This window comes from Alexandromys fortis, unplaced genomic scaffold, assembly GCF_014885135.2.
Source record: "Alexandromys fortis isolate MF-2015 unplaced genomic scaffold, M_Fortis_MF-2015_v1.1 scaffold_235, whole genome shotgun sequence".
NCBI lineage: Eukaryota > Metazoa > Chordata > Mammalia > Rodentia > Cricetidae > Alexandromys > Alexandromys fortis.
The window spans coordinates 779941-794966 of NW_026068114.1; the positions used below are offsets into that span (position 1 = coordinate 779941).

The 15026-nt window shown below is 46.6% G+C and overlaps 1 protein-coding gene across 2 annotated transcripts in view; it reads right to left on the bottom strand.

Annotated features, from left to right (window-relative positions):
• Window positions 1-13985, bottom strand: part of Bcl9 (BCL9 transcription coactivator) — an 86912-nt gene extending 72927 nt beyond the window's left edge. For both annotated transcript variants that reach the window (XM_050124793.1, XM_050124792.1), the window contains exon 1: window positions 13724-13985. The gene's annotated coding sequence lies outside the window, so the exon portion shown is untranslated. The remainder of the gene's footprint in view (window positions 1-13723) is intronic.
• Between the last annotated feature and the right edge of the window lie 1041 nt (window positions 13986-15026).

Here is a 15026-nt window from a genome sequence, read left to right on the forward strand (position 1 = left end):
AAAAAAAAAAAAGAGGGGGGGAGAGAGAGAAAGAGAGAATACTGTTCTATAGAGAAGCAGAGTTCAGTTCCTAAGTTAATGATTCAGAGCCTCTTGAAACTCCAGCTCCAGGGGATCTGATGCCTCTAACCTTCTGGGATACCTGTACTCGTGTGCACACCGCCTCCCAACATATCACACACACATGCAAACACACACAACTAAAAGTCAATGGTGTGCTGTCAGCAGTGTGGGAAGGCCAGCTGTGAAACATCACCACATCTGGAAAAACTCGATGGCTTCTCAAACGGCTTTCAGATACCACTCCACTTTGAAGACAAGAGGGGGAAAAAAACCATTGCGTAAATGTCAACTCTGTGACTTACACAAGGGTTAAGGACCAGGGTTCTCCCTAAAGACAAAGCATTGGCCAACATCAAGACCCCAAGGGATGTTTTAAGTTAAAATAAAGGCTTCAGGAATGGTTCCATTGTCTTGTATGACTCTGGGTTTAACAAGCTTGTGTAACTTAATCATTGACTATTATTTGAATTGGGCTTAGGGGCTTCCACACTTAGCAACATGATATGTTCAGGACTACAACCAGGGGTGCCTAGGCAGATACGCTGGGCTTATAGGGAAGAGAAGGCTCAGGGCTTGAGGGGAGAGTGAGTCCTGACTGGGTGCTGAGGAACAGAACGAGAGCTTCAAGGAAACTATAAAATTTCTCAGCGGGGGAGCCAGAGCCACCTAACTCCATTTTCTAAACTCTGTAAGTCACCCCACAGGCCAGCGGCATAGGTGTCCTCTTTACTCTGTGGCTGCTCTCCGTTCTAAAGCAAGTCACCAAGGCCTCGGTGTCTGTATTTGAAAGATGGGGAGAATGGTGGTCGCTGCCTTGCCGGGTTGTTGGGAAGATTATGTGAGATGACCTTAAAATGAACGGAAAACGTATGTGAAAGCTTTTCCAGGTTCCCTGGAAGCCAGGGGATAGGATGTGGAGGATGCTTCTGAAGATGAAGGGCATTCTTCATTCATCTTCTGAAACCTCCTCCCAAGAAGCAGGAGGACACTGAGTGAAGGGACTATGTGGGATGAGACCTAGGCGCTAGGACCATGCCAGCTCCTGAGGCTGGCATGTTGAACGGGAAGCTGGCACAGCCATCCTCAACACAGGGGTGCAGCTCACCAGCATTTCCAACCAGCTCATGTAGTTCTTCCAACAGGCTTAGGCGTGGGGACAGAAGTCAAGCACATCACTCAAGGTTGTGTAGGTGAAGGATGGAGAGCGGGGACTGGAATTCAGGCCTCCTGCTGGTATATGGCACAGGTAGCCGGCTACCCTAGGCTGCCTTTCCCATGGCTGTCCACTTCACAATCCCTGGGCTGTTGGGCCTTACATTTGCCCATTTGTTAAGACTGTGCTGGGGCGGGATGCTACTGCTAATGGCTAAAATGAAGGTTGGAGATAATCGGGGATTTCAATTATCCTGCCTATCTCTGACCTCCATTACCAAAGATAATCAGAAGCTAGCTCTAGCCATTTTCTGAAACTTTCATTAATTTTAAATAAATTTATACAATGTCATCCACCCCCCCCCTTTACCCAAATTAAAATGTCCTTGTCTTTTCAGTCTCTCATTACAGGCAAATCCCTTGCACGTCTTTGAGACTTGTCTGTTGTTTTCCTCTGGATCCTTTGTAATTCTGCTGTGTTGTCTCTGAAATGAAAGGCCCCGGTGCTGAATTCTGATTTTAAGGTGAAGTCATAACATCAATGTATATCATTAAAATGTTTTATTGTAATTACAGAAATCGTCAATGCCAAATTACGTGCACTATATTATTTTCCGCATTCTTCTTTATTCCCTTCTCAAAGTTAATGCGGCCTATTACATCTCATTCATCCTTCTGACTGCGGCTCGCAGCGAGCAGATGTCTCCATTGAGCTAGCCACAATGAATCTGAGATCCTTTTTCCTGCGCACTTTACAAGCGGAGTAATTCCGAGCCCATCAGCGAGTATGAGCGCCTTCAATTGTTTCGCCCAGTGTACATCAGCTCGCACTTGTCTGCATAAAATTTCAAAGAATCATAGATATTAAAGATGGAAGGGGCCGGTTAGTTTATGAAGCCTGTGCACTCTGCCTGCAAAGGCGAGCAAAGGAAGCAATCTGGTCACTTCACACTGTTTTTGTTGGTGCTTATTAGTAATTACAATGAATGGGTACAGCGTGCAATCCCTTTCATCCTGAAATCATTGACATTTTTTGTCTGTTTGTTTTTGTTTGTTTGTAACTGGGGTCTCACTCTGTAGCCCAGAATGGCCTGGTACTTGTTATGTAGCCCAGGTTGGCTTCAAATTCATGGCAACTCCCCTGCCTTAGCCTCTGAGTATTGATAATATAGGCATGGGCTACCATGCCTGGTTTAAGATACTCCCTCACCCAAAAGAGAATTGACGTCCAGGCATCCAGGTTACAGTGCCCAAAGCCAAGCCCACTAAGGCACAAAAAAAAAAAAAAAATTAATTTGGTTGAGCTCAATAAGCAATTCTGAATACCACTTGCTAGTCAGGGCTACTCTGTCATGTCTGTGGGATGGATGCACAGGGGGACAGAACCTAAAACCCTTCTGTGTTTTCTATTTCTGCAATAAACACCACGACCCAAAAGCAACTTGGGAAGAGAGGGTTTATTTATCATCCACATCCCAGGTCATAGTCCATCACTGAAGGCAGTCAGGGCAGGAACCTGGAGGCAGGAACTGAATCAGAAGCCATGGAGGAGCACTGCTTAATGGCTTGCTCCCCATGACTTGAACCGTTTGCTTTCTTATACAACCCACGGACCACCTGCCAGGAATGGCACTGCCCATAACATCTTCCTGTGTCAATCATTAATCAAGAAAATGGCCCACTGACTTGTCTACAGACCATCCAATGGGGGCATTTCCTCAGGTGAAATCCCTTCTTCCTGGAGCTGTGTCAAGTTGATAAAAAACTAACCAGCGGCACAGCGGCCCTTCTGTGTTGCCCAGGAGCGATCCGTAGTGGTAACAACACAAAGCTGTTATGGCCACTCCAAAGTCATGGGTGCGCTGGTACCACAGCTCCGCTACCTCTAGGAATTGAGGAAGATGGCATTTGAGTTGGGTCTTTGGAAGAAAGAAAGAGCATAACGTTTATCAACTAAAGTTCAGGGAGAGGAAAATCCAGAAAACCTGGGGTGAAATGTAACAAAAATTGAGTTTCTAACTTCAGACTAAAATCTCTAACCAAAGAACAGGCAAACAGAGCGATGACTCGGTGGTTGAGAACGCTCGTTCTTGAAGAAGAACCCCGTTTCCCAGCGCCCACATAGCAGGTCACAACCATTCTTATCTCCAGTTTCAGAGAATCCAGCACACTCTTCTGACCTCCAAGGGAACCAGGCAGACACAGGGCACACAGACATTCATGAGAGCACAACACTCACAAATAAACTTTAGAACAAGAAGAGGAAGAAGGAGAAGGAGGAGGAGGAAGATAAATGATTTGCCAGAGTCCTCCAGGACTTCCTTAGTGCCGTGACTCCACAGGCTGACACACCGTTTGGGCCCTGGGCAGCTGCAGCACAGCTTGGGACCCCAAACTTGAAGGCACAGACCTGAAGAGTCCATTTCTGACTCCATGAAAGGTATCTGCCTAAGTGCAGGCTGGGGGAATACCGCTACGTCACATGATTATCAGGGGTGGATATTTCTCTATTTTCCCTCAAAGAACCTAATCTTTGAAAACACTACATGCGTATTACGTGCTCACTATATTGCGGTATAAAGTTAGCTATTTGATGCTATCTTTAGAAAGTCACTAGTGTGAAGAAAAAGGAAATTATAGAAGGCTTCTGGTACTTCCACAATTGTCCCTAAAGGACAGTTGCAAATGTCATCTCCTGCATGAAGCCTTCCCCAGTTCCTCTACCATGTTCATCACTGCCAAATTAATCTTCCTCTCCCTTGACTGCTGCAGTTCTTTGATCCATTGCTGTATGGTTTATAATTAGTTGTGTGATTATCCGTCTCCCTGCACCAGGATGAAAGTACCTAAAGGGTGGGGGACTCAAGCCCCACTCATCTTTAATTCCTCACAATGTCACACTCATTTTTTTTAATTGTTTGAGACAATGGTTATCCCTCACACGCTTGTTAAATCATTTCTTCAGATCTCAGAGACCTTATTGTGACACATTCAAATTGTTTCTTAAGGTAGTCTGTACCCATTCCAAAAGCTGACTCTTCACATCACCGCACTCAGACTCAGGTGTACATTCAGGTTGTGTCCGCATTCCGTTAGCCTACATCTCTGGGGGTGAGCTGAATGAGCACCCCTAACAAGACCCGAACCTTGACTAAGTTAGATATAACTCTGGAAACTTCTGAAGTCAGACTGCCTGGGTTGAAGTGGACAAACACCGAAGCTGTGGCTGTTGACCAGGACCTCAGCATCCTCCACTGTGGGATGGAGGTATTAACAGCAGTGCTGAACGAAAGGTTGAGATTAGTCCGTTTGGCACCTGAAAAATATTCAATTGTATAATCTTTCACTCTTGGGGTTTTTGTGGATGTTATGTTTTTCAAGGTGGGAATGGGATGCTGGAGGTCGAACTTAGGGCTCTGTATATGCTGGACAAATGCTCTATCACCGGGCTATATTCCTAGCAACCTTGTTATTGTTTTATCTTCCATGAAAGAGGAGAGCAAGTCCCTCGGGATTGCTCTAAGGAATCAATGATGTAACAAGTGAAATTTTCCTCGGCGTATTATCTCATCAGCATCCCCTTCCTTTCTGTGTGTTAGAGTAATTGCGACAATCACATGAGGACCTATTAATGCCAGGTGATCTATTACTCACTTTAAATACATGGGGCCACCTGATTTAATTCATATTACAAGGTACTGAGATAATTATTACTGTCCCCATTTGACAGGGGAATGAAGTGAGTTGGAGAGAATAAACAGTCCAAGGTCACATGATCAGTGAGTTCAGGTTGTTCAGAACCTCAGATTGAGAAGGATCATGGGAAGGACTAGGGAGGCGTGGGGGAAAACACATAGGAAGAAAGTCCAAGTTCAAGCTCCCTGGGGAGTTTAATATTCCTCTTTGTCTCCCTGGTCTTCAATTCCAGGGTTACGCTTTCTGTGTAGACTAGCCTCTGGGAGCCATGTCAACATGTGTTCATGCTGACCTCACCTACTTTTGCTGTTTAACAAGCGTACAACAGGATATCGTTCATCTAAGAACTACCTCTAACTCCCTTCTGTCTCCCAGCTTCTCTCTTGGTTATGAATTTGCTATTCGTCCATGACCTTCTTATCACAGTTATACTAATTATCACTGATGAAACATTTTAATTTTTAATAACCTGGTTATTCTTAACTTGGACTCTCCTAATGGACTTACATTAGCTATGTCAGATACACTATTGCCAGATACCCAGGAAGGAAGGGAGCCCTTCCATAGCTTCTCCTAAAGGCCCCTGGTTACATCAAATAGAGCCAGCTTTGCTCCCTCTCCTCTAGACACTGTGGGAGAATGTCAAACTCTTGAACAATTACAGCCACAGAGTGACCAAGGGTTATAAGTGTGCCAAGGAAAAGATGAAAGGGACTAACTGGACTCTCAGGAATGTGCACTAGGTAAAAAGAACTCGGAGAGATTAAGGCAGTCATTGGGAGCTGTATAGCAGAAAGACTATGAACCAAGAAACCGCGGAGCGTGCAAGCAGAAGCTGGACACAGGTAGGCAAATCTAACAAGCAACAGTGTCAGCAAAAAGCTACGAAATCAAAAGATGCCCCTGTAAATAGAGCGCAAAGTTAACACCACAGGGAGCCAAAGGAGACAGAAAAGCAACAAGGACACCGAGAATGGCAGGTGTCTGTCCTTGGAGCTGGCACATGCTGGAGAAGCCCCCATTTGCCTGTGAGTCCTCACCATGAATGCTCCTGGCAACGCGAGTGAGTCAGTCCTTTGCAACTAAAAGCCCTTGCCCTGAGGGTCCTGCATCCATGTTTAGAAAATTAAAGCGTATAATTCCTTCTTATTCCGCATGGTCCAGATGTCTGGAAGGCAGGTATTCACCTTACTTTTTGCTGATTGTCCAGGCTTTCTAGGGAAACATCTGTTCTTTAGCTACTACCTAAATATCAAGAAATAATCCTACAAAGAGTTAGGCAAGCCAAGGTAACCGCCACCCTGAACGTCAGTGATTCTTTGACCTAAAGTGTAAACTCTTAGGAGGAATTATAAGGCTCAAGAATGAGAAATTAGAGAAACAGCCTGGCATAAGACAAAGAGGGATGGGGGGGGGGATATTCCCAATACTTTAGGATGAATGAGCAATTTTGCAAAAGAATGAATACCATATGAAACAGTTCCCCCTTTAATGTGATATATACAGGGTTGTATGGTCTCATATCTTTTCCATCATTTTTTATTTGTTCTTTTCTTTCTTTCTTCTTCCTTATTTATTTATTTATTTATTTATTTATTTATTTATTTTTTTGCGCTCACTGTGCAGTCCTAGCTAGCCTTGAACCCACAGAGCCACCTGCTCTGCCTCTCCAGGACTGGGATTAAAGGCATGCAACACCATACTAAGTTAGTAAGTCAATAATAAGCTATTTTCTTTTCCTTTCTCGTGTGTGTGTGTGTGTGCGTGTGTGCATGTGCGCACCTGTGTGTGAGGGTGCACTCACCCATGTATATGCATGTAGAGGGCAGAGGTGGATGTCAAGTCTCTTCTGTTATTACTCCCTACCTAGTTTTTGAGGCAGGGTCTCAGACAGAACCTGAAATGGAATGTGAAGTTTGCTGGGATCACCACACACCCCAGCCCTCCCACCCACACCCCAGGCCAATGCTAGGGTACAGACACAAGTCACAATGTCTGGCTTTTCACATGGGCACTGGGGATCTGAACTTGGGTCCTTAGCTCCTCAAGCTTCCTTAAGAAGCCCTTTACCCACTGATCCATCTCCTCAGTGCCATAAAAAGTTCCTTCTAACGCAAATTGTTTCTTCATTCAACAACATTGATTTGCTGCCTGTTCTCTCTCACCCTGCCCTGGGTATTAAGGTACAGAGACTAAAATCTCACCCCAACCCTCAAGGCTACAACAGACTAAAGGAGTAGGTGGACGAATCCAGCTCAGGGCTGCCTAAGTACCTGCCCACCATAGATAGTACAGATGGGATGCAGTAGGTTGGGTCTAGAAAGTTTCCATCCTAGAAGAAAGGCCAGGACAAGTTCTGATGATGCATCAGGAGCTAGTTTGGAAAAGATAAAGCAGAAGGCGGTCTAGGCAGAGGAATCCTGGGCCCCGACATGTGAGTTCAAGTCCCGACTCTTTAGACTATGCTGCTTTAGACACTTAAGTACATCATGTACTTGTAGACATAAAGCACCAAACAGCCATTGTGAGAACAAGCAAGCTCTCGGCCATTCACTAAGCTTGTACTGTGTCCACAGGTCCCCAGTAACACCTCTCTCCTAACTGCAGAAGCCAACACCTCCTACAAAGTCAAGCTAACCTAGCAGCACAATAGCAACATCAGGGGGCATAGCATTCCTTCTTAACCGGTGATGACATGGCTTCTTCCAAATGCCATTAATGGCAGTTTGGATTCTATATATTTATTTTTTCAGGATAAAAGTCACTATAGTGTGTGTGTATGTGTGTGTGTGTGTGTGTGTGTGTGTAATTATAAAAACTTTCCAAAGCTTTAGAGGCCAAGGTATTTTTTTAAATTTTTTAAAATTTTACATAAAAATAAAGTGTTTTGCCTGTATATGTGTCTGGGTAAGGGTGTTGGGTCCCTGGACCTGCAGTTACAGACAGCTATGAGCTGTCTATGCGGGTACTGGAAATTGAACTAGGAACTGAACCTGGGTCCTCCAGGTTCAGCAGCCATTGCCCTTAACCGCTGACTGAGCCATCTCTCCGGCACCCAGCTTCAAGGTATTTTTAATCATCAAGTAAGAAAACCACTTGGTGACTACTTGAATCACCAGAAACAGGGTAAGCAAGAGTGAGACACAGTGCTGTTTGCTTGTTACCTTGATAGCAACTATCAACAGCTAAACGTTCTACACACGTCTATGAGGGCAGTCACACCGACTAAATCGCTTGCTGATAAATCCATTCCAGCTTCCTTACCTCTGAAGCCACTAATACATCTCTGTTATTGTGTATGCTGTAGGATGGTTATGAAATAAACAAGAGACCCAATGTTACGAATTTTAAACAATTCAGAATAGAAGAGTAAGTAAAACATAATTATACATGGTCTTCCAAACCCCCTTTCTGAGTTCGAAAGCAATTATAGCTTATACACTATTTTTTTCAGATTAAGAAAAAATTAAGGCCAATTAAAAGAGTCGCTGATTTCCTAACTGCCAACATAGGCTTGAAACAGGCTCCCCTGCTACAAGCAAGATGATGTTCTTAAAACACGGCAGAAGAATTTATTCTGAGGTTCTAAAAATTGCACTAAGAGCTATCGTGTAAAAATTTTCAATTATATCTTTCAAAGGTTTATTCACTGTAGACGAACGGTGCTGGGAATGACTCATGGAGGTGACGTGACGAATGAAAGTGTCATTTATTCTCTGGCCTTTCTGTCTGGATCCCAGTCACCATTCAGTTGGTGACCCAGCCCCTAAGCCAGGTAGATGGTCCATACAGGCAGAATCTTAGCAGCAGGACGTCCCCAAGACCTTTCGTGAGTTGCATTATGATAAAGACAGTCAATAGGGCTGCCCAACAGCAGAGGGTGGAATGCATGTCAGGTATCATCAGCACTACAGTTGCTTTCATGGGTCCTTTGCACCCTCAAAACAACACGTGACCACAATACCAACAGGAGCAGCACGGCCGCCACGAGAAAGCGTGAACACAGTGGAGAGATGTGCCCAGTGCCCGTCCATTTTAGATTCGTACTTATGATACAGGAAGACGTGCACTCAAAACAGCTTATTCTTTTGAAAATGGCCCTTTAGTCTCCTGCACATGTGCCTGCATGCTGACTGGCAAATTCTCTTGCATGCCATAAATTAAAATCCCGCTCTTTCCTAACGTGCTTTCACTTCAGAATGTCAATACCGTTCGTGTGTATGTGGCTATGTACGGATTTATTCTACAGATTCGTGTGTAGCACGTTAGCCTCTTCACAGAACTAGAAAAACATCCGACCAGCAAAGCTGAAGGGAACCTTGAGGATGACTTATCCCAAATCCTTCACTCCAACCGGTACCCAGGGTGATGGAATGGGGATTCCATCAAAACCCAGCCAAAAGCTGATATAGCGTCCCTTATAGAAAACATGTCACTATTAAGTCAGAACTGGGAATCCCTTTCTCTAATCGGTGTTCTAAAACTGTTTTTTAAAAATCCCTAGAATTCTGTTTTGTTCAAAGAAAAAAAAGTCAGGGGGTGGGATGCCCAAATTCAGGTTATTTCTGTCCTGTCACCACAGAGCATTTGATCTGATTGGTGTGGCCCTCAGTCCTCTACGTCTCATCCCCTGAAGAGATGGCCTAACACAGTGGTTCTCAAACTTCCCGTGTTGCGACCCTTTGATTCACTTCCTAGTGTGACCCCCCAACCACGATTATTTTCATCGCTACTTCATAGCTGTAATTTTCTCACTGTTATGAATCATAATGTAAATGTCTATATGGCGATCCCTGTGAAGGGTCATTGGTATCCCCAGAGGGGTCAGGACCCGCGGTTGAGAACCACTGGCCTCACAGAGACATGTAATTGGTTAGCCATCTCACCCCGGGGTTGCCTTGTAGGTCTTTAGATGGGTCGCAGAGTCTTAAATATAGCCCGAGGTTAACAATAGTACTTAACTCAGAGGGCTGCTAAGGACCAGGACTCAGCGGCGGTCTTAGAGTGCATCAGGATGCCAAAGCAGAAAAGAAATGAAGGAAGCATCCACTTTACATCGTATGTCTCTTGTGGGGAGAAAAACCACAAATTTCATTCTATAAAACAAACAAAAACAACATTTGTGACTGATGAGTTTAGGGAATGCGCTGCGCCCACTGTTGGCTTGCCTGCAGGGGGAATAGAGGCACTTATACAAGTATCTAAACACAGGACCTTTAAAAATGTCCCAACAGCCTTCACTTCCATTCTCCTGGACTTAAGGGTGGCCTGGATCCCTGTTTCCTGGCTTCCCTGTTAAATCTCTCTTCCACCTAGATCCTGTTTTAGCCATCCTTCAGTTCTCTGCCCTCTTGGGGTGACTCTATCCAATGCCAACTCAAGCTGCCTCCCCCACAGGTACCATCCCAATGAGTGACACATCTAGGGGGTGGGGAGTATGTCCGGAAATGGCAAATAATCAAAGACATCGAATCGAGAGCATCCTGCCGAGGAGAGGAGACCTAAGCCACAGGTTCCAAATGCAGACATGACAAGTTCCTGACTTGGGTGGTTGCTACGATGTGGGCTTAGCACAGTCACTGAGTGACAAGGCTGGGTGAATAGAAACGACTCTAGTTTTGCCCACGGTGTGACTTAACCACACAGCGCGTGGGGGTTCCTGGAGCGTGGGCAGCAAGCCGGTGATTTATGTATGTGTGGGCATGTCTGTCTTCTTGTTAAACCGTTAAATTAATCTTTAAAAAGAAGGAGAAGAAGTAGAAGATTGGCAGCCGTAAAGACAACACCACCCGGAGTACTAGAGGAAGAGACGCGAGAGAAGACGATAGTGGGCGCGCTATGTTCCTCCTTGAGAGTGACTGGAATCACGGTGTGTGTTCTCCCCAAGGCGGACGGAAAGAGGAAGTAGGGGGCGCTACTTTTTTTATCACCAAATCAGTAAGAGTTTAATACCCGGCCCGAAATGGGATTGGCTGAACTGGTTTTTGATAACATTTTGCCTTAATAGTTCAATAGCTGGCTCTGCCGGGAGGGGTGGAAAAAGACCATTTAATTGCAATGTTGTCTTAGGAATTCCAAAGCGACAGTAATAATGGTGGAGTTGCCTGCAGCTAGGTCTTTTGTAGCAGCCCAGGAACCATGGAGGAAGTAAAGGGGAGACAAGAGCCTCACTAGCTCCAGTCCTCCAACACCCAAAGCACAAAGAGGCTACAGACAGTGTGAGTTACCCCGATAATGACTGTTGTATGGGCCGGCTCACAACAAGTGTGAAGTCATTTAATAGTGCGTGTGTAAGGGTTAGCAGATGTTAAGTGTATTTCTGCTATACTGGGTGTACAGGGTGTGGGCGCGGGGGGCAGGGCATTTCCTTCAGCCATCGGAATCCTTGGGCTCTGTGAGACTGGGACACAGGGGACTTCAGCCACCGGACAAAATGCCAGTTTGTATTTGGGTATAGAGTTGAGACACGTAGCTTATGCAGTCTTATGCTGAACTGTAATCCTACTTGTTGTCTGTGTGACTCTATGGTTTCTGTGGACATTGCCTAAGGATGGGCACCTTGCTTTTCCTCCATCCTCAGTAAGGAGCCCAGTGCAAACCAGTGGTGTAATTGATATCTCCTGGGTTTGTGTCCTCTTGTGCTATGAGCCTGGCACAGGGTGAGCCCAGCGCACTAAGCGGCACTGGAAACCGCGCCTGCTCATAAGTGTGCAAGACTGAGTGTGGAGATGGAGTGGGTGGCAGGCACTTCGACCTTCGTGGGACTCAGGACCCTATGGTTTGGTCAGCTTCACCAAGCACCCTCGTCTAAAACATGGCAAATAATCCCTCTTCTTCCTGTCCAGAAAGGCTAACGTTTTAAAAAGATGTCTGGACCCAGAAGCTTGCCAGAGGCCCAATCATAGCCAGCTCGCCAGCCTTCTCTGCAGATGACAATTAAGTCTTAAGATGCAAAACGTTAAAATAGAATAAAGAAGTTCTGGGACCTTCGTGTCAGATGGAGGCCCCTAATGCCTTTCTCTCTTCCTCTCCCACACCCAGCAGCTAGGTTTCCAGGCCTCTATGGGAAGAACAGAAATACTCTTAGCCAGGGGTGGCTCTTTGCTTCCGTCTCGGGCTATCACAGACCATCTGAGAAACATTTGAGTTAGGTTGGAAAGAACCACAGACACCCAGACGCTACAGAATTTTTTTTGTCTCTGACAAACAGTAAGGCAGAGTCACAAAACCTCCTAAAAACAGGTAAGCCACCCCCGAGCCCCTTCAGAGAATTTCAAGAGGGCCACAGCAGAGAACCTCGACGCAATCACCGTGTAAAGGCAGAAGAAACCCACAACTGAAAAACACAAGCAGACATTTTTTTTCTCCCAGACAAACATGTGAAAGATGGATATTAGGTACCGATTTCAGTCTCCTCTCCTCCCAGCTCTGAGACGCCACTTTAAAAAGCAAAAGGGTTTAGCCACCAAACCGCCAGAGAATAAACGGCTGTCACATTCCTACCCCTCCACACTGATATTTACTCTCTGATAAATGACAATTGTAAATAAATCTCATTTAATCTCTAAAAGCCACAATAAAAAATCTTTAACCTCCAAGGTAGTTTACAAATGAGCACGCACACCCCACCAGCGCCAGAAAACACAAGGTCTTGAATAAAAGGCTTTAACAGGAGACACGTCTTCTCTCTGAGAATCTCAAATTGACCTTTTTAAAAATACATATATGTACGACGGAGGAGGAGAGGGGAAGCCCAATCCCTTTCACCCTATTTTCTGTACAAATCGGCCAATAAATCTAAGGAAAAGACATAAGAGAAAGGACAGAAGCCAACAGGTGGAAAGGGGGTTTTTGTTCCATTAGAAACGGTCAGACACTTGATCTGTGCTCGCGGGTCTGTTTGTCTCAGGGTGTCTTTAATGACGGTTTTATCATCATGACGCTGATAATCAGGAATAATGGTCACACTTCCACTTTGTGATTCCACAGCATTACCAGCCTGAAGATTTCACCACACAGTTACATGGAGTGGGCTGCTCTGTTTGGCTTCACCCCGGGGAGGCATGCAGCCTCCCCAACCAGCTCTCCCGCTTTTGCAGATAGGGTAAACTGAGGCCCAAGGCACCCAACAACCCTTTATAGTGTCTCCAAGCAGAGAATTCCCGGAAACTGGAAAAGTTTGTGGATGTCTCGGGGCGGTCCTCTCGCTCACCCTTCGGGCCGGCCATGCCGCTCTCTTCCTCCGCGTCTGGGCTGGGTGATAAGAACTGGGGTACCTCCCCTTCACTATGAGGCACGCCAGGGCAGTGTGTGGGAGGTCCACACACACACCCAGACCCACAGGCATACTCGCACACACAAAGCGCCATGCAATCTCTGCAGTCACTCAGCCGAGCTCCAGCCTGCCTCGCTCAGCCTGCGAATGCACAGCGCTGAGCTTGCAAGGCCTCTTTGGGCTCAGGGCTGGGGCTTCTCTGAAATAGAGCTTTGCCCTTTTCTTCCTCTCTTCCAGGCTTCTCTCCCTCTCTTTTCTCCCTCCCACCCTCCACCCTCCCATCCTCCTCCCACCCCTCTCCTTCCACCCCTTCTCCCCCGCCCCCCCAACCCAGAGGCACAGATCGTGTTACTGGGGTTCCCTGGAAAGAGGGGCCATCCCCAGCCCTAAGTGGCTAGCGAAGACTTCAGGGGCACAGCTGCAAGCTCCAGTCGCAGGACCCAAGCGCTCCTTCTGAGCAGCGCAGGAATGAGACCCCCACTTCCAGGCACTGGCGAGCAAGCTTGCCACAGAAGAAGGAATCCTTAGAGTGCTTACCTTTTTCATGAGCAGAGATTCTGGAGAATCATTGCAGAAACTGGAGGGAAGTGAATGAAGACAAAAAAGACCCTTTTCCAGCAATCCCTGGCCTCCTGGTATCAAGACACCAGGACAACATCAAAGCAACTTAGGGGGAACACTTTAGGGGCCTATTGTCTGCTCTGGTCTGATCTGTTTTTCTTCTGTCTCCCCCTCTTGCTGCGGTGACACTTGGTACGGCCCAGGCATTCATGCCAAGTAGCTTTCACACATGGAAGCTTGTCTCAAGCAATTGCTGACAAGCCACAAACAAGACATTCTCCCTCCCTTCTCTGCACCCCCCCCACTCCTCCCCCTCCACCTTTTCCTCCTTCCCTCTTGTCTCCCCTCCTCCTTTCTTCTGAATGCAAACTAAAACTCTCCAGTGCCAGGCAGGCTCGCAGGCTTGGCCTAGCTGCGTATGCAGACACACATACACACACACACTCATGCACACACACACACACACTCATGCACACACACACTCACACACACAGTCACACTCGCTCACTCACACGCCTGCAGCTCAGCTAGTTGCTGCTGCACTGGTAGAGTTAAGAGACAGGAAAAAGCCCAGGCTGAGTTGGGGGCAGGGAGAAAAAGAGGGAGCGTAAGATCCCACGCAGCTGTCTCCTGTGCCCTAGCAAAATGGCAGTAAGAGGGGTGAGCCCTTTGGAAAGCCAGCAGTGGCCACACACATGTGCACACATGCAGACTCGGAGGCCATCGGAGCCCAGGGAGAGTGGAATAAACGACCCAGCAAAGGAAAAAGCCAAGGCCCGGGGGCTTGGAGTTGGGGGAGTAGGAAGATGCTGTGGGTGGACGCAGCTAGGCGGTTTCTGTTGTTTTTCTTTCTACTTCTTCCCTGTTATTCCCTGAAGGATCTAGTCGTCTCTCACCGTGTAACAGAGCGGAGACCCAAGCCGCTGACTCAAAGAAAGCCATGAAATGTAGACAGTGGGAGTGAACTTAACTGTAGGTTCAACTCGTGCCCAGAATATTTTTTTTTTTGAAAGCAAATCCCCTGCCCCCAACCCAAACCCTCGAGAGCAGCAGCAAGGAGCATAGTAAGTAGTGTAAACTCCGAGAGCTGTGAAGTGTGAGGCTGAAGTTAGTGCCAGGCTGCTGGAATGTAGGGAAGGTGGGCATGAGCCGGAGGGGGAGGGGAGTCTGGGTGAGCTGGTTTCTAGGAATGAGGGGAGTAAGTAGGATAATGAACTAGGCTGGAAGCAAGCAGGAATGTGATTGGTGTGGTGGGAGATGGGGGGGGGGGGAAGGCAAG